We start from the raw sequence: 25,049 nt of genomic DNA, 5'->3' as shown, positions 1-25,049 counted from the left end.
GGGACAAACCATTCAAAGCACATTGGTAACCTAGATGACAATCTATCCATGGGAGCAGAAGACACAAGTAGTGATTCATCTAGTGACTCTTCCCTAGAGATCGGCCGTAATCGAGAATTAAACAAGAAGAGTAAGAGATATAAGAGGGGACGATATCGAGCAAATGTGCATGCTAGAATAAGTGAAAAGAAATCTACCGCAGAATGGCTTAATTATATAGGGGCATGTGATGCTCATCGAAAGTTGGTAGATAACTGGGGTGAATACCTTCAAAACGTTATGTGGTGTAGTCCACAACCCATTGACATCGCACAACTAGAGGATACAGAGAAGCCAAAGTTGAGCCGTACTGTAAGGAGACGACAAAATCGAGAGTTAGCTCAACAACAAAAGGAATCAGAAGTGAAATCACGGTCCACAAAACAACAGGACTCCACAGACTTACACCCTGCACCTGAACATTTCAAATCCTATACCACAAAGGAACGTAAGGTTATGTATACAAAGGCTCAAAGAAAACCTATTGATGGGAGCAATGGAGTCTATGGCGGTCCAGCGATAGTAAAGGAAATAGAGTTAGCAGACCCAGGAGAAGAGTCTAAACCTGTTTTCTTTGCCCAGGATCTGACCGAGACTGAGGAGTGTGTACTTAAAGAACTTCTCAAGGAATTCACGAATATATTTTCCTGGACATATCATGATATGAAAGGTGTTCCACCTTCCGTGGTGCAACACACAATCCCCATGAATAGCATGGCTAAACCAGTTTAGCAACTACCCTACCCAGTGAATCCTAAATATGCAAAAATTGTTCAAGAAGAGATTGAAAAGCTTGTAGAATGCGGATTCATACACCCTATTGAGCACTCAGAATGGATGTCTCCAATAGTGATTGTGCCAAAAAAGAATGGGAAACTCAGAGTGTGCGTGGATCTCAAGAAGGTCAATGCCGCCACTAGGAGGGACCATTACCCCTTGCCATATTCAGAACATGTGCTTGAAAGAGTTGCAGGGAAGAAAGCTTATAGCTTTTTAGATGGGTACTCTTCTACAATCAAATCACAATTGCACTGGAGGACCAAGCTAAAACAGCCTTTATAACTCAATTTGGAGTGTTCGCATTTCGTGTTATGGCTTTTGGCTTAACCAATGCCCCGGCTACCTTTCAAAGATTAATAAACACTGCTTTTAGAGAATATTTGAGGGAGCTTTGTGAAGCTTTCTTAGATGACCTTTGTGTTTATTCCTCTTGGAAAGAACATCTATCATGCTTATGAAAAGTGTTTGAGAAGTGTAGATTGTATCGCATCTCCTTAAACCCTTTCAAATGCCAATTTTGGGTTAAACATGGAGTCATTTTAGGGCATATAGTGTCCAAAAATGGGATTTCCACAGATGAGGGCAAAATTAAAGCCATTGCTGAGTTGCCACCACCTACAAATTATAAAGGAGTTCAAAGGTTCATGGGCCATGTTCGTTATTACCGATGGTTTATGTTAAAGTTTGCCGAGATAGCGCATCCTTTGTACAAGCTTCTTATTGAGTTCAAATGGACTGCAGAGTGTGACAATGCTTATGAGTCGTTGAAAAATAACTTGACTAGTGCTCCTATTCTACAAGTGCCTGATTGGAATGTAATTTTTCATGTGCATATTGATGCATCGAACTTTGCTATTGGGTGTGTTCTAGCTCAACCAGGAGAACATAAAATGGACTACCCCATTAGCTTTACAAGTCGTCAGTTGAATGATGCCGAAAGAAACTACACCACTACAGAGCGAGAAGGTTTAGGTATGATTTATGCAGTGAAGAAATTTTGCTACTACCTTCTGGCCACAACAAGTTTGTGTTCTATGTTGATCATCAAGCCTTGTTGTATCGAGTAAATAAACCTTGTTCCACGGGAAGAATTACACGATGGTTGTTAATTCTCCTTGAGTTTGATTTTACCGTTGTGGTGAGACCTAGTAAAAGACATGTCATGGCTGATCATTTGTCTCGCATACCCAAGGGTGAAGCCCCTACTGGAGTTGATGATGAATTGCCTGATACTTCTTTATTCCTAGTCGAAACCATACCTGAATGGAGTGAGAAGATTGTGAACTTTCTAGTTAATGGTTTTCCACCCAAAGAGCTTTGTAAAGACAGAGCTCGAAAACTGTTAAAATCTCTCATTGTGGGAACTCTCTACAGGCTAGGAAAGGATGATATTCTTAGACATTGTGCCCGTGAGGATGAGTATTTATACATACTGCAAGAAGCCCACATGGATATAGCCGGAGGACATTTCTCAGGGGAACTAACAGCTAGAAAGGTGTTTCAATCAGGCTATTGGTGGCCAACCTTATTTAAGGATGCATCACTTTTTGCAAAAGGATGTGATGAATGCCAATGTTACAAGATCACACAATGAAAGGATAGGATGCCCTTACATCCTGTTAAAGTGACTCGACCATTTAAAAAATGGGATTTGGACTTTGTAGACCCAATTAGTCCAGCAACTCGTAGCACTCAATCTCCATATATTATCATTTCCACTGACTATGTGACAAAGTGGGCGGAAGCCAGGGCAACACGTAAGGCCGATGCAAGGTCAACTGCCAAGTTTCTCTTTGAGAACATTATTACAAGATTTGGTTGTCCCTTTGAGATTGTGAGTGACAATGGTACTCATTTTATAAATGGAGTAATAAAAGAACTCACTACCAACTTTATGATAGCTCACCATAAATCCACACCTTATTATCCACAAACAAATGGCCAAGCTGAGAGCATCAATAAGACCTTAATCTCTATCTTAACCAAAACAGTGGAAGCTCATCACACAGATTGGGATTTAAATCTTACATCAGCTCTATGGGCTTATCGTACTGTGTATAAAGTTGCCATTAACAGCACACCATTCAAGATGGTGTATGGCCAAGAAGCGGTTATGCCATGGGAGTTTGTCGTTCCTAGTCTTCGAGTAGCTTCTCAAGAAGGTTGGGATGGTAACCCCTTAGTTGAGCGATTATATATCCTTGAAAGGCTAGATGAAGAGAGGCAATTAGCTATGCAAAATGCACTTGTGGAGAAAGATAGGAGGAAGAAATGGTTTGACCATCATCTAAAGAACAAAGATATCAATGTTGGTGATAAAGTTTTTATGTATGGAGTGCGTAACGAAAAGAAAAAGTTGAAATATGCGGTAAAAGGACCATATAGAGTATGTGAGATCACCCCACAAGGAACCATTCGTGTGGAGACTCTTGATGGAGTTGAAACCATTGGATTCCTCAACGGGAGCAAATTTAAAAGATATTATGATCCTTTAAGCTAACAGGGATTGCGTGCCATCCTTACAAAAAAGGCAGCCAAGGCACAAATAGAATTGAAGAAGATACAAGCTCAAGTTGAGGCTAAGGAGCGACAACAACGTATAAGACAAAAACGAGAGGCTAACCTTAGAGTCACACATGCATTCAACATTTGAAATCGACGAGGATTGGTTGGACTCTGACACACCTCTACGATACCCTATTGAGCTAAATAGCACCTATGGAAAAGCGCTATATAACGCCTTATTGGACACGGGTGCTAAATATAATCTGCTATCATATGGGGTGTGGTGTCAGTTAGGGAAGCCACCTCTATCTGAGAGTATTATCCAAGTCAAGGGTGTCAACAAGAAAAAAACTACAGTTTTTGGAATCTGGCACACTTCTATCAGTTATGACAATGGGGTTGTAGCTCAAGACTTTTTGGTCATACATGTTGGAACTATGAAGGGTAATATAAACCTAGGATGCACGTGGATGATAGCCACCAAATGCACTATTGATTGGGGGACAGGGGGTGTCACAACACAGAAACCAACTCTTAGCCCTGCCACGCAAGCCATAGTCCCTGAGATATTGCCTCTTAAGGAAATAAAAGCCAAAACATTGCATGTCTAAGAGGTTGAACCATATGTCCCCATAGCCCAAGTCTCTAGAGCTTCAACTGATGTAGCTGAAATAAATCTTGAGACACACAAGACCCATCCCAATATAACAAAGAAAACATACAAGTGGGTCCCTAAATCTTCTTTAGCAACCATAGCCAATGCTAAAATACAGGAGCCTGGTAAGAGACGTCCCATTCTCCCCAAGAAATGTAAAGAAATGTTGCGTTGGATTCCTAAAAAACTATTGGAAGCCTAAGGCTACTATGAAGGAAATGATCAAATCTGGGTGCCAAAACGTAAATTGTGCTCTTACTTGTCACTGGGCCCATGTGAGCTCAATCCTGTGGCTCCAAAACAAATTGAAGATCGTGGAAAGGAAAAAATCACAGAATGCGACACACTTGCTCTAGAGCTAGTTTGGGTACCAAAGAAAGAACGATTTGTTCCACCTAGCTCAGGAACAGGGAAAGCAAAGGAAGCTTCTTGCTCTTCATGTAGTTCCTATACGAAAATAGAAGCTTCGACACAACCTCCACCTACCATTGTACATATCCATACAAGCAAGAAAGAGTTTACACCTCCCATTTTAAGTTCACCACCTACAACGATGTTGCAAATAAAATCATGGGAGAGTACCTTACCACCCTTGCAACTAGATGAAACGCATAGAGCGGTCGAAAACTATTGGTTAAAGCCTTCACCTATAACAACTTGGAACAACTGGTTTCAAAGTGTGACGACATCATTTCAAATGGTATGATCTACCCAAGGAAGGGGGCAGTGTTTGTTGACATCCATCATTCACTTGCTTCCCTCTCAACCTTTCTCCCTGACCTCTTAATCTCCAATCTTAGGGAATGTATATATAAAGCCTTATACTCACAAAAACAAGATTAAAAAGTAAAAGACCAAGAGCCATAACACAAAATCATAAAAACACATTATGCACAAGAACACGACCCTTGTAATATTTGCACTCTAACCATCATCTATTTGTGTGTACAGATATGGCTAGTACACTAGATTCATCCACTCCCGCCTTGGGTGAGAGGTACCCTCGTTACTTTTCAAAAATGTTTCACATGGTAAGTTTTCGGTGCTTGCATGTGAATGGGATTTGGTAAGTACGCTAGCATGTGAGAGGAATTTTGAGGAGTTAGAGTGGCTGACACCTCTTGACCACGACTGATCCATACTTATTAGAGAGCGTTTCTCCCATTGCACAAGCCTATCCTTTTGACCAAGATGACTATAGGCGTCTAGTGACCTTCTTAGTAAACATGGGTACCTATGATGAAGAAGAAGATTTACATGACTACACGGATGGCCATATGGTCTCATGGATGATGACTTTGTTTATCTCGACGACGAGGATAAGGGTTTAGCCTTAGGGTTTCCCCCCAATCTCTACAATATCCTATTCCCTTGACTCTCTAGGGGGAGTGCAAATAATTAGGTTAGGATTCCTTAGGTTTTTTTTTGTTGTGCTCAATAAGTGTTGGTACCTTTTCCCACTGATGTGCCTCCTAGAGGTATTCTTTGTGTTCCTTAGTGTGTACAGGAACGTGTTGCTGTTGTTAGGATTTGGACCTTCATGGGATCTTTCTCTCATTCACACTTCAAATCAAGCGCGACCATCGACACAAACAGGTGTTTCTTGTCCATTAGCATTGCCCCTTATCTTTTTGCATCCATGTTTGTCTGCTTTGATTGTGATTGGTAGCATAATATTCAGTGCATTTGCTTAGTACCAAACATTAAATTCAATGAATTTTTTGTCATAATCACTTGTCTAGATTTAAAAATCAAGCAGTTCGACTAAGCTAGTTTAACCAAGTTAGGTGTTAGAGATCTTCTCTTAATACCATGGGGAATGCCTTCCTAATAATCAATGGTTACTTAGGTTCTTAATCCGATTTAGGCAGCATTGTGTGAAATGTACTAGGGCTTTCTAGTGGGCTTGACCCTATTGACCTTTAGCTTAAGTATTATAAAGGGAGTTTACTAGTGTGATGAGCCTGGGGAGGGGTAACAGTGTTATATGACCCCCCAAAGTTACAAAATTAAAATGCTAAAAATGAACAAACAAAAAATCAAAGTGCCACAATGTAAAATCTTAGGCTGGAAGAGAAATCTCAGCTTGATTGGATACTTCACTCACATGTATCGCTTATGGTACTAGAGCCCTAGGGGTTCCTAGTGTGGGCGCTTTTCCTTGAAAAGCACAAAACCCAAGGTATACAAAATAAGCACACACATCAAAATTGAATCACTGTGAAAAGACTTTGGGGGATCAAAGAAAAGGAAATAAGTCAGACGATGATTTCATGAGCAATTCCTTTTATCGTAGCTTAACTACAAGGTCTTCTAGGTATAGCCTCTAGTCAGCCCTCGAACATGAAATACTTGGCTCTCGCGATTAAACAACTTAATTGACCAGAGAAAATTAAGAAGCTTACCCATGGTATTAATAGTCGATCTCTAGTACCTTTCGACCGTTAAATTAGCAACCCCAGACCTGTTTAATTTTTTACCTTTACATCTGTTTATGCATTTGATTATATTGAAATTTAATGTTTCTTGCAGACAAATGGTTTAAAATTATGTTACCAATCACATTGTCATCCTACAACTGCATATGCTTTTTGATTCTATATGAGAATGCAATTATTGTGTCAATGTTGTTTGATTTTGCAGTGACTGAAGAAGGCTAAGGACATTCATCTCAAATGCTCTTCCACCTCGACGAACGAGCTTCAACTCAATAGCTTTCGAGGACGGAATCTACATCAGGAAGGGGGGCATGTTAACCCTCACGGTCACGGACACCATATCACCTACGACGGACGTTGTATTATTCACTTGGTAGAGTCAGGTACCCGGCTTGTCGGTCCAATAGGAAAAGTGTAAGAGTGATCGCCGATGAGAGGTGCACTCTACCTGGAACATTCAAGGGATTAGTTAGCTAAGCATGGGCGCCCAAGTGTGAATGGGGTGAGCTCATATAAAAGTCAACTAAACTTAAAATTCATTCATTCTCTCATTTGTGCAATAGAAGAGTGCTCTTGCTCCATCTCCATCTTCTTCTTCTTCATCTCCTTGTGTGTGTGTGTGTATGCGTGAGAGAGAGAGAGAGAGAGAGAGAGAGAGTGCGATCGAGCATTGCGACGGCGGCACGACGGTGGCGAGGCGGTTGAGCACGGCGTAGCGGCGTCTCCTTCTTCTTCGCGGCGAGGAATCCTCCACAAAGCAAGTGTAGAGCGGTGAGTGACACACCATCGACTTCTTTGAGCTTACTAGTTTAGGCTTGTTGTGTGCTTGGAGCCATTTGTGGCTCGCACACAGTGTATCGGCAAGTTCCTTGCATTGACACGTGCGACATAAGCGCACAAGCCAACACCTATGAAGATCCAGATTACAGACACAATGTTCCCTACGCAACAACTACCTCGCAAAGTGCATAGACCCCTAGCCATACCTAGTGTCATCCAAGAAGAAAGTGACTTAAAGTCATGGGAAAGTGGACGTACTCACTTCTTGTTGGAAAGAATGTTTACAGAGGGACTATCTGACCCTATCCAAGAATGTTATTTATTGCCAAATTGATGGATTTCATGACTTCAAAAGTTAGAACCACTATCATGTCCGAACTATATGGGGACCGCGAGCTATTCTTAGCTCTTTGAGCTTTCCTCAATGGAGAACTGAAAGTTGGGCGACCACAATTTTCACAGATGGATGGAGCTAGGGAGATGCCAATAGAGGAGGAACACTTAGATCCACAACCCAACCTAGATGAGAACCATGTTGTAGAAATACCTATTAACAAGTTGGGACAATACTTTGAGGGTGATGAATCCAATGGGACCATACCAGTCACTACCAAGGGTTTAACTGTGAAAGGAATCCTTGATGGTGGCGCTGGGGATAGCATTGTGACTAAAAATTGGTGGGAAACTATGGGAAGACCTCACCTTGGGACCACAACCATAGTAGTAAAGATGGCCAATGGGTCTATTATTAAAGCTAATGGGATGCTAGAAGATCTCAAGATCAAGGTCTTTCGACACAAAAAAAGAAATATCTTCATTGTTATGGGTTTCTCCAAGCACACTATGACATCTGACATGATCTTAGTACATTGTTTCATGAGGCAAGCAAAAATGGTGCATAACTGGTCTAAAACCCATGTCTACTTGTAGTTCCAAGATTCTGTCATTCGAGTGGATCTTGTAACTAGTCGAGCACATCCTCTAGGAAACAGGTTTATAATTGATCATAGATCTAAAACTACATTGCACTCGGCTCCATTGCAGTATTGTTACACATGTAAAGTGGACATTGATGTTGGGAAAGGTTCCCCTTATCTGGATGTTCCACCTGGGATGACTAAGTCTGACAATGTGGATTGGATCTACTTAGCAGCAACCATAGACACTTGAGGAAATAGGGGGACGATCTAGGTAACACCTGAGGGGTATGAAATGCCACCACTCGTACCTTTAAATATGATAGAAGCAATGCATATATCTTCTGTTGACCTACAAGATGAAGGCTTGACTAACATTGGAACTAGTAGCGTCTCACAAGACTATAGCCCACACAATTTGGAGTCAAAATCATCAATATAAATTGACTCTGAGGATGAATAATCTCAGTTAAATCTTAGTGCAAATGTGGAGAAAAACCATTTAGGGACCAGTGGTACCCTAGATGACAATCTTTCCAGGAGAGCATAAGACACAAGTAGCGATTCATTCTAGTGACTCTTCACTAGAGATCGGCCGTAAGAAAAAATTAGACAAGAAGAGTAAGAGATATAAGAGGCGACGTTATCGAGTAAATGTGCATGCTAGAATAAATGAAAATAAATCTACCACAGAATGGCTTAATTATATAGGGGCATTTGATGCTCATCGGAAGTTGGTAGATAACTAGGGTGAATACCTTCAAAAACTTATTTGGTGTAGTCCACAACCCATTGACGTCGCACAGCTAAAGGCTACAGAGAATCCAAAGTTGAGCCATACCGTAAGGCGATGACAATATCAAGAGTTAGCTCAACAAAAAAAGGAAGCGGAAGTGAAATCACAGTCCACAGAACAAAAAGACCCCATAGACTTACACCCTGCACCCGATCATTTCAAATCCTACACCACGAAGGAGCGTAAGGTTGTGTATACAAAGGCTCAAAGAAAACCTATCAATCGAAGACATGGAGTCTATGATGGTCCACTAATAGTTAAGAAAATAGAGTTAGCAGACCCAGGTGAGGAGTCTAAACCTGTTTTCATTGCCCAATATCTGACAGAGACTGAGGAGTGTGTACTTAAAGAACTTCTCAAGGAATTCAGGGATATATTTGCTTGGACATATCATGATATGAAAGGTGTTCCACCTTCCATGGTGCAACACACAATCCCCATGAAAGCAACGATCCTACCCAAGGAATGCTAAGAATGCAAAGATCGTTCAAGAAGAGATTGAAAAGTTTGTGAAATGCGGATTCATATACTCTATTGAGCACTCAGAATGGGTGTCTCCAATAGTTATTGTGCCAAAAAATAATGGGAAAGTCAGAGTGTGCATGGATCTCAAGAAGGTCAATACCACCACTAGGAGGGACCGTTACACCTTGCCATATTCAGAACATGTGCTTGAAAGAGTTGTAGGGAACAAAGCTTATAGCTTTTTAGATGGGTACTCGGGCTACAATCAAATCACAATTGTGCTAGAGGACCAAGCTAAAACACGCTTTATAACCAAATTTGGAGTGTTCGCATTTTGTGTTATTGCTTTTGGCTTAACCAATGCCCCTGCTACCTTTCAAAGATTAATAAACATTGCTTTTAGAGAATATTTGAGGGAGTTTTGTAAAGATTTATTAGATAACCTTTGTGTTTAGTCCTCTTGGAAGGAACAAATATCATGCTTACGAAAAGTGTTTGAGAAGTGCAGATTGTATCGAATCTCCTTAAACCCTTTCAAATTCCAATTTTGGGTTAAACATGGAGTCAATTTAGGGCATATAGTGTCCAAAAATGGGATTTCCACGGATGAGGGAAAAATTAAAGCCATTGCTGCATTACCACCACCTACAAACTATAAAGGAGTTCAAAGGTTCATGGGCCATGTTGGTTATTACCGATGGTTTATTTTAAACTTTGCCAAGATAGTTCGTCCTTTGTACAAGCTTCTTATTGAGTTCCACTCGACCGCGGAGTGTGACCATACTTATGAGTCATTGAAATAGACCTTGACAAGCACTCCCATTCTACGAGTGCCCGATTGGAATGTAATTTTCCATGTGCATATTGATGCATCGAACTTTTCTATTGGGTGTGTTCTAGATCAACCAGAAGAACATAAATTGGACTACCCCATTAGTTTTGCAAGTCGTCAATTGAATGATGCTGAGAGAATCTACACCACTACAGAGCGGGAGGGTTTGGCTATGATTTATGCAGTGAAGAAATTTTTCTACTACCTTCTTGCCAACAAGTTTTTTTTCTATGTGGATCATCAAGCCTTGTTGTATCTAGTAAATAAACCTTGTTCCACAGGAAGAATTACACGATGGTTGTTAATTCTGCTTGAGTTTGATTTTACCGTTGTGGTGAGACCTGGCAAAAGACATGTCATGGTGGATCATTTGTCTCGTATACACAATGGTGAAGCCCCTACTGGAGTCGATGATGAATTTCCTGATACTTCCTTATTTCTAGTCGAGACCATGCCTGAATGGAGTGAGAGTATTATGAACTTTCTAGTTAATGGTTTTCCACCCAAAGAATCCTGTAAGGATATAGCTTGAAAGCTGTTAAAAGAATGTAAGCCTTATTCTCTGATTGCAGGAACTCTCTACAAGCTAGGGAAGGACGATATTCTTAGACGTTGTGCTCGTGAGGATGAGTATTTATACATACTGCAAGAAGCACACATGAGCATAGCCGGAGGACATTTCTCAGGGGAACTAACTGCTAGGAAGGTGTTGCAATCAGGCTATTGGTGGTCTCCCTTATTCAAGGATACCACTTTTTGCCAAAGGGTGTGATGAATGCCAACGTTACAAGATCACGCAACAAAAGGATACATCACTTTTTGCCAAAGGGTGTGATGAATGCCAACGTTACAAGATCACGCAACGAAAGGATAGGATGCCCTTACATCCTATCAACCATTCGAAAAATGGGTTTAGACTTTGTAGGCCCAATTAGTTCAGCAACTCGTAATACTCAATCTCAATATATTATCGTTTCCACTGACTATGTGGCAAAGTGGGTAGAAGCCAGAGGGTGACACATAAGGCTGATGCAAGGTCAACTGCCAATTTTCTCTTTGAGAACATTATTACAAGATTTGGTTGTCCCTTTGAGATTGTGAGTGACAATGCACTCATTTATAAATGGAGTGATAAACAAACTCACTACCAACTTCATAATAGCTCACCATAAGTCCAGACCTTATCATCCACAAGCAAATGAACAAAAGCTGAGAGTACCAACAAGACCTTAATTTCTATCTTGACCAAAGCGGTTGAAGCTCATCGCAAAGATTGGAATTTGAAGCTGACTTCAACTCTATGGGCTTATCATACATCTTACAAGGTGGCTATTAATTGTACACCATTCAAAATGGTGTATGGCCAAGAAGCAGGCGAGTTTGTAATTCCTAGTCTATGTGTAGCTTCACAAGAAGGTTGGGACGCTAACCCTTTATTTGAGTGTTTATATATCCTTGAGAGGTTAGATGAAGAAAGACAATTGGCTGTGCAAAATGTATTTATATCCTTGAGAGGTTAGATGAAGAAAGGCAATTGACTGTGCAAAATGCGCTTGTGGAGAAATATAAAAGGAAGAAATGGTTTGACCGTCATCTAAAGGACAAAGACATCAATGTCGGTGATAAAGTCCTTATGTATGGAGTGTGTAACGAGAAGAAAAGGTTGATATATGCGGGAAAAAGACCATATAGAGTATGTGAAATCACCCCACAAGGTACCATTTGTTTGGATAGTTTTGATGGAGTTCAAACCATTGGATTCCTCAATGGGAGAAAATTTAGAAGATATTATGATCCTTTAAGCCAATAAAAACTACGTGCCATCCATCGAAGAAAGGCAGCCAAGGAACAAGCCGAGTTGCAGAAGATTTAAGCTCAAGCTTGTTGAGATATCGAGCTCTACATCTTGAGCTGGCGTCCACTACGGGTCTTGGCCGCTTACGGCATTTACTCACTGGCGCGTTAGGTGACCGACACGGAGGATCTCTGCCAGTGGTTCTACAGCTGGGGACTACACTTATAGTGCCAGCCTAGTATGCTTCTAGCGAGTTCACACTTAGTGACCGCATGTACATATGTGCTACTTTTCAGTTTTAGCACTAAGTCATTTTGTACTCTCTTTTCTGTGAGAAGAAGAAGAAGCTTTCCATCTCTGTGTGGTGTGTGCTTGTCTTGTGTAGCTCTCTTGCATCCTCTTTCTTTACATGGTATTAGAGGCTAAGAGAGCAAGAGCATCACAATCCCTTCGTTCGGAATCCACGACCAGATGCTGAATAGGTCTCCAAAGTGCAGTATACAGAGATTTATTGTACAAGTACAGTGGTTGTATGTACGCTTGATTGTGGACACTCGTTGAGTGTAGAAAGCGTTACAGGTATCACGATAGCAAGTTCAGCAGATTTACAGGTTTTTGCAGATTGCAGCTATTTTGTCCTAGTGCTTCAAGATGTCTGACGGTTTCAGTCAAATTGTCACTGAGAAGCTTGAGAAAAATAACTACCCTACATGGAAGTTCAGAATAACAAATTTCCTAAAAGGAAAAGGTTATTGGGACTATGTAGAAGGAGACAATGAAAAGGAACCAGAGATTCCCGAGGCAAATGCTTCAGCAGAACAAAGGAAAGCCTTGAGGGACTGGCAACAAGGCCAGAGCAGAGTGATGTATTGGCTTTCTTTGAGCATCACAGATGGCATGATGGGCTATCTACAGGATGCTAAAACCCCCGCCATTGCATGGAAAAACTTAGGCAGAGTGTTCGAGGTGAACACCAAGGCCAGGAAGCTTCAACTAAAGTCAGAGCTAAATCGGGTTAAGAGGAACAACCTCTCCATCAATGATTATGCTTTGAAGATCAAGAGTATCATTGAGGCTCTTGGATCTATTAAAGTCTCACTGAAAGACAATGACATTGTTGGTGCATGCTTGGATGGTCTAGGAGATGAGTATGTACATTTCAGATCTTCCACGAATACAAGAGACGACATCCCCGTGTACCAAGATTTGATTTCTATGCTTATTCTTGAGGAGAATAACCTTGACACATCTTCTTCTCATGGCAGAAATAATTCTGAACAGGCCTTCTATTCTAACTCCAACAGAGGTAGAGGTAGAGGTCGTGGTCGAGGCCCAAGGGGTTGCAGGGGCCAATATCAAGAAGGTCAATCAAGTCAAAACAATACAGGTGGCAGGGGAAACCGGTCTCAAGGCAGGGGGAGTCAAAGAGGTAGTGGTGCAGGATCAAGCAGGCAGCAACATACTACAGATAGCAGAAAATGTTGGACTTGTGGTGAAAGATGTCACATGTCACGTGACTATCCAAAGGGAAAAGCAAGTGGAAAGAGAGAGCAGGGCAACTATGCATCTACTATCAAAGATGCAGATGACAGCAAAAACGAGCGCATGTTTGTTATGCAGCATGTAATGAATACAATGACTGCAGAGAATTCCACCCAAGATGATGTTTGGTATGTGGATTCAGATGCCTCTAATCACATGACGTCTCGTGGAGAGTGGTTTAGAGATATGCGCAAACCAGATTTGTCAGGCTATGTGCAGACAGGAGATGACACAGCTCACCCCATTGCTCATGTAGGGGACATACCTCTACATACGAAGAGTGGGAAATCAAAGTACTTAGCAGATGTACTTCATGTCCCAAACATTACAAAGAATCTTGTTTCTGTTGGACAAATGGTTGAGCAGGGTTTGCAGGTTCGCTTCACTCCAAATGGTTGTTATGTAGAAGATTTCGAGAATGGTTGTAAGCTGATCACAGAGGGCAAATGTGTGCGCAGAATGTTTACGCTGAATGTAGACATGACTGAGGTAAAAGCTGCATTAGTTGCACAGGGCACAGGTGTTGTGGCCATGTCAATGAGCAGAGATTGCGCAGCATGCAATCAAAACAGATTGTAAAAGGTTTGCCCAAATTCAAGGTGGATGGTATGCATAAAGTGTGTGCAGCATGCCAGTTTGGAAAACAGTCAAAGGGCTCATTTCCACATGAGCGCAATGTATGTAAAAAGCCACTTGAGGTGGTGCACACAGATGTTTGGGGTCCAACCGATACTGCAAGTATACATGGTTGCAGGTATTATGTCTCTTTCATTGATGACCATACAAGGAAAGTATGGGTCTACTTCATGCGTAACAAAAGTGAAGTGTTTGGTCACTTTCAAGACTTCAAAGTCATGATTGAGAAGGAGACAGATATGCAAATCACGACATTGAGGTCAGATGGAGGGGGAGAGTACTTCTCCAACGATTTTTCAGATTTTCTGCAAATGCATGGTATACGCAGGCAGTTTACATGCAGATATACTCCACAGCAGAATGGGGTCGCAGAAAGGAAAAACAGGCACATTGCAGAGGTTGCACGTGCATTGATGAATAAGAAGAACATGCCTCATCATTTCTGGGCTGAAGGTGTAAATACAGTTGTGTACATTATGAACAGGACACCTACAGCTGCGTACATGATGTAACACCTGAGGAAAAGTTTACAGGTACAAAGCCTGATTTGGCACACTTGAAAGTGTTTGGCTGCATAGCTTACGTGCATGTACCAGATGAGTTGCGTAGGAAATTGGATCCTAAAGCAGAGAAATGTATTCTTATGGGATATTCCCTTGAACAAAAGGGGTACAGGTGCTACAATCCTACTACACGAGAATTACGAGTGAGCAGAGTTGTAGTCTTTGATGAGATGAGCAGCTGGTACAGTAATGCACATGGCACTATTGGGGCTGATGTAAAAGATGATGTGGTTGTACAAAATGTGAGGCCATAGTCACAGGTTTTGAGTGGACCACAAGAGTCGTCTTCTCGTGGCTCTGTTGAGAAGCCATGGAATGGTAGACTACATACACAGGTTACTCCACCAGCAGGTACAGGGAACGTATCACGAAAAGGAAAGGAAAAGGTAGATGAACCTCCCTTTATGGCTGATGCATCATTAGGGTTTTCACATGTAGACATGGATTCAGATGGTTTTGAACAATGTCTTGATGAGGAATTTGGAATTCCGGCTATCAGGACACGTGGTGTAAGGAAAGTACAAGAAGATGCTAGAGGGCAAAGGAGTGACCCAGGACCGCGCAGATCTAACAGAGTCAGAAATCCAGTTCAGAAATTGACTTATGATGGGTATCTAGCGCATCACCAAGCCTACATGGCTAAGGTGATACAGGATGTGGAGCCCACATGTTTTGAGGATGCGGTTGGAAATGTGCATTGGGATGATGCAATGAATGAAGAGATGGCTGCATTGGAAGCAAACGACACATGGGCGTTGGTGCCATTTCCAAGTGGCAAGAAAGCTATTGGTTGTAAATGGGTGTATAAAACCAAGCATAAGGCTGATGGTAACATTGAGCGTCACAAGGCAAGGCTGGTCGCAAAGGGTTATGCACAGACGTATGGCATAGACTATGAGGAGACCTTTGCTCCAGTGGCAAAGATGATGATTGTGAGAGCTGTCATAGCAGTGGCTGCATCTAGAGGATGGATTATGCATCAAATGGATGTAAAGAATGCCTTCTTGAATGGTGAGTTGCAAGAGGAAGTGTATATGGATCAGCCACCTGGTTATGTCGATCCAGGTTACCCAGATTATGTATGCAGACTACTCAAAGCTTTGTATGGTTTGAAGCAGGGCTCTAGAGCATGGTATGATAGGATTGCCAAGTATCTTGTCAGTATTGGGTTTAGGAGAGCTCATGCTGATCATTCACTCTATGTACGTGAGAGTGATGTGGGGATTGTGGTCATTACCATATATGTAGATGACCTTATTATTGTGGGTGACAATGCTATGGAGATTGACCATGTTAAGGGTCTTCTCAAACAGGAGTTTGAAATGAAAGATTTGGGCGAGTTGCGCTACTTTCTTGGCATTGAGGTGATCAAGACTCCTGAGGGTGTATGGCTCACAGAGACAATATGCTTTGGACATGTTTTCAAAGTATGGTATGGCTGATTGTAAGCCAATTTCTATTTCCTTGGATGTGAATGCAAAGCTGAGTGCAGAGAAGGGTGATGTTGTTGAGGATGTCAATATGTACACGAAGATTATGGGTAGTCTAATCTACTTGACTATCACGAGGCCAGACTTGAGCTACACAATAGGCTTGGAGAGTCAGTTCATGAAGCTTTCAAGGAAGCCACATTTGGATGGAGTACGACGCACACTTCGGTATGTGCAAGGGACTCTTGACTACGGATTGTTCTATGCAGCAGATGCGCCATTAGCATTGTATGGGTATACGGATGCAGATTGGGCAGGTAGCATTGTTGATAGGAGATCTACGAGTGGATTCATGTTCTCTTTTGGGAGTTTTGATGTTACTTGGAGTAGCAAAAAGTAGCCTACGGTTGCCTTATCGAGCACAGAGGCCGAGTACAGAGGTGCAGCAGTTGCGACATGCGAGGTAGCTTGGCTACGCACATTACTTGAGGACTTGGGAGTGTAGGTGGACCAACAGATTGTCATCCATTGTGACAACCTCGGCAGCATGCAGTTGGCTAGGAACCCAGTGTTCCATGCCAGGACCAAACACATAGAGGTCCATTACCACTACGTTCGAGAGCGAGTGTTGGCGGGCGACATCGACTTGGTCTACGTCAGCACAGAGGAGCAGATAGAGGATATCTTTACCAAGGCCCTCGGAGCTGAGAAGCTTCGACGTTTCCGGACTATGATTGGACTCTGCGACATGCAGAGCTCGAGGGGGAGTGTTGAGATGTCGAGCTCTACATCTTGAGCTGGCGTACACTACGGGTCTTGGCCGCTTACGACATTTACTCACTGACGCGTTAGGTGACCGACACTGAGGATCTCTGCCAGTTACATCTTGAGCTGGCGTCCACTACGGGTCTCGGCCGCTTACGGCATTTACTCACTGGCGCGTTAGGTGACCGACACGGAGGATCTCTCTGAGTGGTTCTACAGCTGGACTACACTTATAGTGCCAGCCTAGTACGCTTCTAGCAAGTTCACACTTAGTGACCGCATGTACATATGTGCTACTTTTCAGTTTTAGCACTAAGTCATTTTGTACTCTCTTTTCTGTGAGAAGAAGAAAAAGCTTTCCATCTCTGTGTGGTGTGTGCTTGTCTTGTGTAGCTCTCTTGCATCCTCTTTCTTTACAAAGTTGAGGCTAAGCAGCAACAACAACGTATAAAACTCCAACAAGAGGCTAACCTAGGAGTTACACATGCATTTCACGTTGAAACAGAGGATGATTGGTTGGACTCTGACACACCTCTATGATACCCTATTGAGCTAAATAGCACCTATGGAAAAGTGCTATATAACACCTTATTGGACACGGGTGCTAATTATAATCTGCTATCATATGGGATGTGGTGTCAGTTAGAAAAGCCATCTCTATCTGAGAGTATTATCCAAGTCAAGGGTCTCAACAAGAAAAAAACCACGATCTTTGGAATCTGACACACTTCTGTCAATTATGACAATGAAATTGTAGCTCAAGACTTTTTGGTCATGCATGTTGGAACTATGGAGGGTAATATACACCTAGGACGCACGTGGATGATAGCCACCAAATGCACTATTGATTGGGGGAGTGGGGGTGTCACAATGCAAAAACCAACTCTTAGCCCTGCCACTCAAGCCATAGTCCCTGAGAGATTACCTCCCGAGGAAATAAAACCAAAAACATTGCATGTCTAGGAGGTTGAACCATATGTCCCTATAGTCAAACTCTCCAGAGCTTCAACTTATGTAGTTGAAACAAAGCATAAGACACACAAGATGCATCCTAATATAGCAAATAAAACATACAAGTTGGGTCCGTAAAGCTTCTTTAGTGACCATGACTGATGCTAAAAAACAGGAGCCTTTTAAGAAACGCCCCACTTGCTTCTAAGAAAATGTAGCGTTGGATTCCTAAAAAACTATTGGAAACCCAAGGCTATTATGAAGGAAATGATCAAATCTGGGTGCCAAAACGTAAATTGTGTCCTTACCTGTCACCTGACACATGTGAGACCAAACTGGTAGCTCCAAAACGAATTGAAGATCGCAAAAAGGAAAAAATCACGGAATTCTACACACCCGCTCCAGAGCTAGTTTGGGTACCGAAGAAAGAATGACTTGTTTTACCTAACCCAGGAACAAGGAAGTCAAATGAAGCTTCTTGCTCTTCATGTACTTCATATACGGAAATAGAAGTTTTGACACGACCTTCACCTATAATTGTACATATCCATACAAACAAAAGGGCATTTGCACCTCCTGTTATAAGTTCACCACCTATAAAAACGTTGCAAATAAAATCATGGGAGAGTACCTTACCACCCCCCCTTACAATTAGATGAAACGCATAGGGCGGTCAAAAACTATTGGTTAAAGCCTTCACCCATAAAAACTTGAATGAAATGGTTTCAAAGGGTGCCATCGTTCCAAAAGGTATGCCATCTACCCAAGGACAGGGGGAGTGTTTGCTGACATCCATCATTAACTTGCTTCCCTCTTAACCTTCCTCCTTGACCTCTCAATTTCCAATCTTAGGGAATGTATATAATAGCTTTATACTCAGAGAAACCAAAATTAAAAAGTAAAAGAGCAAGAACCACCCAACAAAAATCTAAATACCTACAAGTTCTTTAAATGCCCCAAAATCATAAAAGCACGTTATGCACTAGGACACGACCTTTTGACATGACCTTTATAATATTAGCACTCTAACCATCATCTATCTGTGTGTACAGATATGGCTAGTACGATAGAGTCATCCACTCCTACCTTGGGTGAGAGGTACCCTCTTTACTTTGCACAAGTATTTCACATAGTCTACCCAGTGCTTGCATGTGAATGGGATTGGTAGATACGCTAGCGTGTGAGAGAAATTTCAAGGATAGAATGGCTGATACGTATCTTGACCATGACTGATCCATACTTAGTAGAGGACGTCTCTCCGATTGCACAGACTTACCCTCTTGACCAAAATGACTATAGACGTCTAGTGATGTTCTTAGTAAACATTTTTGCCTCTAATGATAAGGAAGAGTTACATGATTACACAGATGGCACATATGGTCTCACGGATGATGACTTCGTTTTTCTTGATGATGATGAGGATAGGGACTTAGCCTTAGGGTTCCCCCCAATCTCTACAATATCCTATTCCCTTGAATCTCTAGGGGGAGTGCAAATAATTAGGTTAGGGTTCCTTATGCTGGTTGATTGTGCTCAATAAGGGTTGGTGCCTCTCCCCACTGATGTGCCTCCTAGAGGTATTCTTTGTGTTTCCTAGTGTATACAGAATGTGTTGTTGTTGTTAGGATTTGGACCTCCATGGAATCTATCTCTCATTCACTCTTCAAATCAAGCGCAATCATCAACACAAACATGCGTTTCTTGACCATTAGCATTGCCCCTTGTCCTTGTTTTTGCATCCATGATTGTCTGCTTTAAATGTGATTGGTAGCACAATATTCCGCACATAGTTTTTGTCATAATCCCTTGTTTTGGTTTTAGAATCAAGCAGTCTAACTAAGCTAGGTTGACCAAATTAGGAGTTAGAGATCTTCTCTTAATACCACGGGGAATGCCTTCCTAATAATCAATGGTTACTTTAAGTTCTTAGTCTGATTTAGGCAGCATTGTGTGCAATGTACTAGGGCTTTCTAGTGGGCTTAGTCCCTATTGACCTTTAGGTTAAGTTTATAAAGGGAGTTTACTAGTGTGATGAGCGTGGGGAGGGTAACAGTTGACCTCTAGTGCCTTTCTACCGTTATTAGCAACCCCAGACTTGTTTAGTATTTGACCTTTACATTTGTGTATGCATTTGAATATATTATAGCTTAATGTTTATTGCTAACAAATTGTTAATATTCTATTACCAAAAAATTTGTCTGCCTACAAGTGCATATGCTTTTTCATTGTATATGAGAATGCGGTTACTGGTTACGGTGCCACTTTTGGTTGATTTTGTAGTGATTGGAGAAGGCTAAGGAAATTTTATCTCAGATTCTCTTCCACCTCAATGAACCTACTTCATCTCAATAGCTTTCGAGGACGGAATCTACATCAAGAAGGGCGGAATATTAACCCTCACGGACACCCTATCACCTTCGGCGGATGCATATTGTTCATTTGATTGAGTAATGGACCGGTCTTGTTCGTTCAATAGGTGTGTAGGTGATCACCGATGAGAGGCGCACCACTTATCTTATTTCTACAGTAGTTTTGCAACGTCCGACCACTGTGGGCGCCCATCTCTGAACTAGCCAAACTCTTATAAAAGGTCCATTTGACCTAAAAATCCTCATTCTCTAAGGTGTAAGCTAAAAAGTGCTCTTGGTCCATCTCTATCTCCTTCTCTATAAGGTCTCCGACCCCGAGCTAAAAGAACACCATTGAACCATGAAACAATCATAATGAAAAAAGTTACTATTTTTGGCAGTTTTTCAAAATCTGTCGATCCCATGATGTTCAGAATGTTATAAAGCTTCCAAAAGTGAATTAAAATAATTTTTGTAGAAAATTTCCAAAAATAGTAACTTTTTGGTCACCTGACCCGTCTAGTTATAACCGTCTCGAAAAACTGCACCCGTACCCCAAATTCGAAAAAATGCAATTTCGAAACCCGGGGGCTGCTAAATATGGCAGGTATCCAGGTTAATACACCTTATTTAGAGCTTAGTATAGCAAGTTCCGGCATTGAATTCTGATTCGTATTGCCCGTCTTAGGTTAAAATTAAATTTTTCTAAAGTTGTGCGGGGAAGCACCAGGACCCGGGGGCTGTGTGGGAATTGGCTCCAGGCCACTGCAGACTGATTTTGGTAGTAAGAGGATGCCCTCACACACTCACAGGGCTCGTGGGATACTTTCCATGCAAGACAGAGAGAGAGAGACTAAGTGAGCTCTTGAGCAGGTTGGACACTTGGTAAGTATGCAACTAGAGCTGCCATGCATGAAGTGAGTACTCCTCCAGATTCATATAGCAGGCAAATTCACATTTTTCAGCTTGTGAGCCTATATAAGAGCATTCTCACACACACACAAGCACACATATATGCTCACACACACACTAAGTACACACACACACACTCCTACACACACACACACACACACCTTGGGGAGGTGTTGCCGGCAGACATAGTCTTTGGAAGAAGAGCTAAGGAGGAAAGTGTTGCCCGTTTCTCATCTCCAGGAGTCCATTGCATCAGAATTTCGAGAGGAATTAAGCCTAATCTCGGTAATATCCAATTTAATTCATGCTTGTTGCAATTCTCTCCAATATTCTCTTAATCCCGCATCTATTGTGCATAACCCTAGCTAAATTACTCAATGGATACTCTCTAACTCTCCGTATCATTGATCTATTGCATAAATCTTAATCTAATTAATATTTATGTAAGCAATTAGTCTCTCTTAATCATAGATTAATGCATGATTAAGGAATCAACCGCTAGTCACCATTGTAATTAAGAACAAGTCAGCATTGAGGTAGAGATGGTCAACTGCTTTCTAATTGCCACACAATGTTTAAACAACTAAATTAGAATCAATTAGCTCATAGATTAGGAGGTAATTAGTGAATTTAATCCATCATTAATCACTAGGAAGGGAGAAACCCTCTCACCTATGCATACGGTAAAAATGCATACCTCTACTTGCATTAGGAAGTGATTAAGCATGCCGAATTTATCTCTAGTAAATAGATTGAGAAGAAACCTGAAATTCTTAACTATCTAGGCCAAATAATTAACCTTAGGGCTAGTTCCCATAGAACAAGTAAGGTGCTATCAGAAATCTCTATGTCTTGAAGTAAGTCTAACCTCTTGTACAAGGGGATTTGCTTATTGAAACTCATCTGTCATTTTGGTCGTATGTTGCTCTCGAATACCGGCCAACTCACGGAGCAATGACGAGAAAATTGTGGAGGTAGGTCACATTTTTAATTCAAGTTTTGTTTAAGTTAACATTATATCCGATAAGTTAGGAAAGAACATATCCCTAAACATGTAGGAGAAATCCAACGGAGATCACGGCATTTGAAATGAAATGTATATTAATTTCCAAGTAGGAAAGAATGATTGTTGGATATACTGTTTGAGCTAGAAAAGAATGTTTGCTAGGAAAAATTTAGCTCAGCTAGTTCATTTTCAATTCCAATATTAATCTAGTCCGAACCCCCTCTTGATCATAGGAGGCAGCTCGCGAAGTTATTCGCAGGAGCTAGAGTTCCTGGTTAAGGGCTCGTGAATCCACGACTGCTGGTTAAGCGGTGGAAGTCCACGACTACTGGTTAAGCGGTGGACAACCTAGTTGTATGGGCAACTAGGCGACAACGGGAGGAGTAAAATCTCACTAGGGGAAGGATGTTGTACCCCCATAACATTGGAATTTTAAATGAATAAGTTTTTGAGTAAATTTTTACTAGAGTTACTATCTTGGTGCCGCTTTGCAATATTGGTTGAAGGGCTGTATTAAAGAACGTGTGAATCGGAAAACTAAACAAAGAACTTATATGTTGAACAACCATTGTGGTAGTAATTAGGTAACAAAGGAAGTGTGAGTATGGGGTGGAAAGTGGGGGCTTGGCTCGGGTTGCCAATGCCTATGAGAAGGGTGGTCCCGATTGGTTGGGAACTCTCCGTCCCCATAGTGTTATAAATCAACGCTAGTATTACTCATAGCCCTAGAGTGGTAAGGTCTCAAGTGTATGTGCCTATGAAACATGGGGAAAAAGGCACTTGGGACTTCTCTCCTCTTGGAAGGTGGGTCTTAGGATCACTAGATAAGTTAATCACGCTTCCCCTGCGGGGTGGAACTAGATCTCGATGCTAGTAGGCTCGAACTCGATTCACTTTGTGATGAGAGATCGTCCGCTAGATTAACCATAAACCACTTTGTTTGCTTCCTCTATAGATCTAGTGGCCACCAGGTTTACCATCAGATCTGTCGTTTGAGACGGCGGGGTGGGGACCTCACACCTGGTATCAGAGCTATAGGTTTACGAACTGGAAAATGATGTTGTTTGAAATTTTAAAAAATAAGGGATAGTAGGATAGCTCGTACTCAAAGCCTGAGCATGATGTTTCCCAGAATAGTGACATTGGATTTGTCTAGTGGATTGTCTCCTGAGTGATGTTAAATAGTTTTACTCGTTAAGCTTGTTGGGATTCAGTGGGTTCCACATGATGTTTTTTGAGAAGTCGTTGGTGCGACTAGTGCTGTGGGCAAGTAGCCTATTGATGCACATAAAGTTATAAGTATGGATCAAAGCTCTCGAGTAAAGTTTTTACCATTATTTATCAGAAAATTTTGGATGTATTCAATGGAATTTAAACTAATGGTGGAATGGTTAAATCCTTTGTGATAGCTGAATAGATTAAGTGGTTGGTTAAGCGCAAAAAGTTAAATTTCTTCTTGAGTATGGAAAAGCCTAGGTTCATTTGAGAAGAGTGCTATAGTAATGAGTTTTATACCATTGGATAGGTACCATCTACTACGCTATATACCGCCGTTCGGGAGAAAAAGCTTCTCCTTAAGCAAGCTCAACCTCCAACCTTTAAAGGCGAAGGGGTTAATGTGGAGAGAGATGCGGAAGTATGGATGGAAGCAATGGACGACTATTTTGAAGCTGCGGGAACTCAACCCGAGAACCAAACCATGCTTGCGATGTTCCGCTTTTCTAGAGATGCCAAGATCTGGTGGAAACAACATTGCAGGGACTTGGATATCAAGGGATCTTCCCAATCATGGGAAGACATCAAGGCTGCTGTGATGGAGCGATACTTACCACCCACTCACAAAGCCTTGAAGATGAATGAGTTTTTCTCACTTCGACAGCTGACTTCTTCCGTCGAAAGAATACTACTCGAAGTTTGTCACACTTCGGAGATATGCTCCTAGGATGACATTGGAATAGCAAGTAGCACGGTTCTGCCAAGGACTCATCGACCCCTTGAACAACCGACTAGAAGCTCTCAGGCCAGCAACTCTGCAAGATGCCCTGCTAAGGGCCAAACCATTAGCTAAAGAGATTCAGAGGACTACCCAAGATAGTCAATACTATTTGTCAAAGAGGGCCAGGCCAGACAACTCGAGTAACAGACCAATCAACCCTGCATACGACCATCGTCCGGTAGTAGCTACTACGGCAGCTACCGAGTTTCCCAATATAAGATGCTTTGAGTGCCAGGAGTATGGACATTACAAAAGCCGATGTCCAAAAAGGATTTCCCAAACATCCGGTGCAAATAATGTACCTCTGAACGTCAACGGGCGAGGTCAACCAAACGGAAGAGGAGGCTGAGGAAGAGGAAACATAGGACAAGGAAGCGGACCTTTGGCTAATGCCGCAGTGAGACAACCAACTGTGGGTGACGAAGCTGATGAGAGAGCAGCTTTGTATGCTGCAACTGCTAATCCTAGTGAGTAATAATTCAAGCACCAGGATCTCATCAAAGTTCAGTAGATGAAGACACATAAAGCTAAAGCCTATTCTATTATCAAAGGATGTCTTTACTTTAGACAAAGGATATATGTACCTAAGTAGATAGCATAGAGTTTATACAGATGTATTCTTGAGATGAGGACATCTCAAATTTTTCACACTAGGGAGGATGTAAGGTCTCCGACCCCGAGCTAAAGAACACCATTGTACCATGAAACAATCATAATGGAAAAAGTTACTATTTTTAGCAGTTTTCCAAAATCTGTCGATCCCATAATGTTCAGAATGTTATAAAGCTTCCAAAAGTGAATTAAAATAATTTTTGTGGAAAATTTCCAAAAATAGTAAGTTTTTGGTCGCCCGACCTGTCTAGTTTTAACCATCTTGAAAAACTGCACCCGTATCCCA

Source organism: Adiantum capillus-veneris, chromosome 23 (genome assembly GCF_014529385.1).
Source record: "Adiantum capillus-veneris isolate H3 chromosome 23, ASM1452938v2, whole genome shotgun sequence".
Lineage (NCBI taxonomy): Eukaryota > Viridiplantae > Streptophyta > Polypodiopsida > Polypodiales > Pteridaceae > Adiantum > Adiantum capillus-veneris.
Note: the sequence above shows the minus strand (reverse complement) of the source record.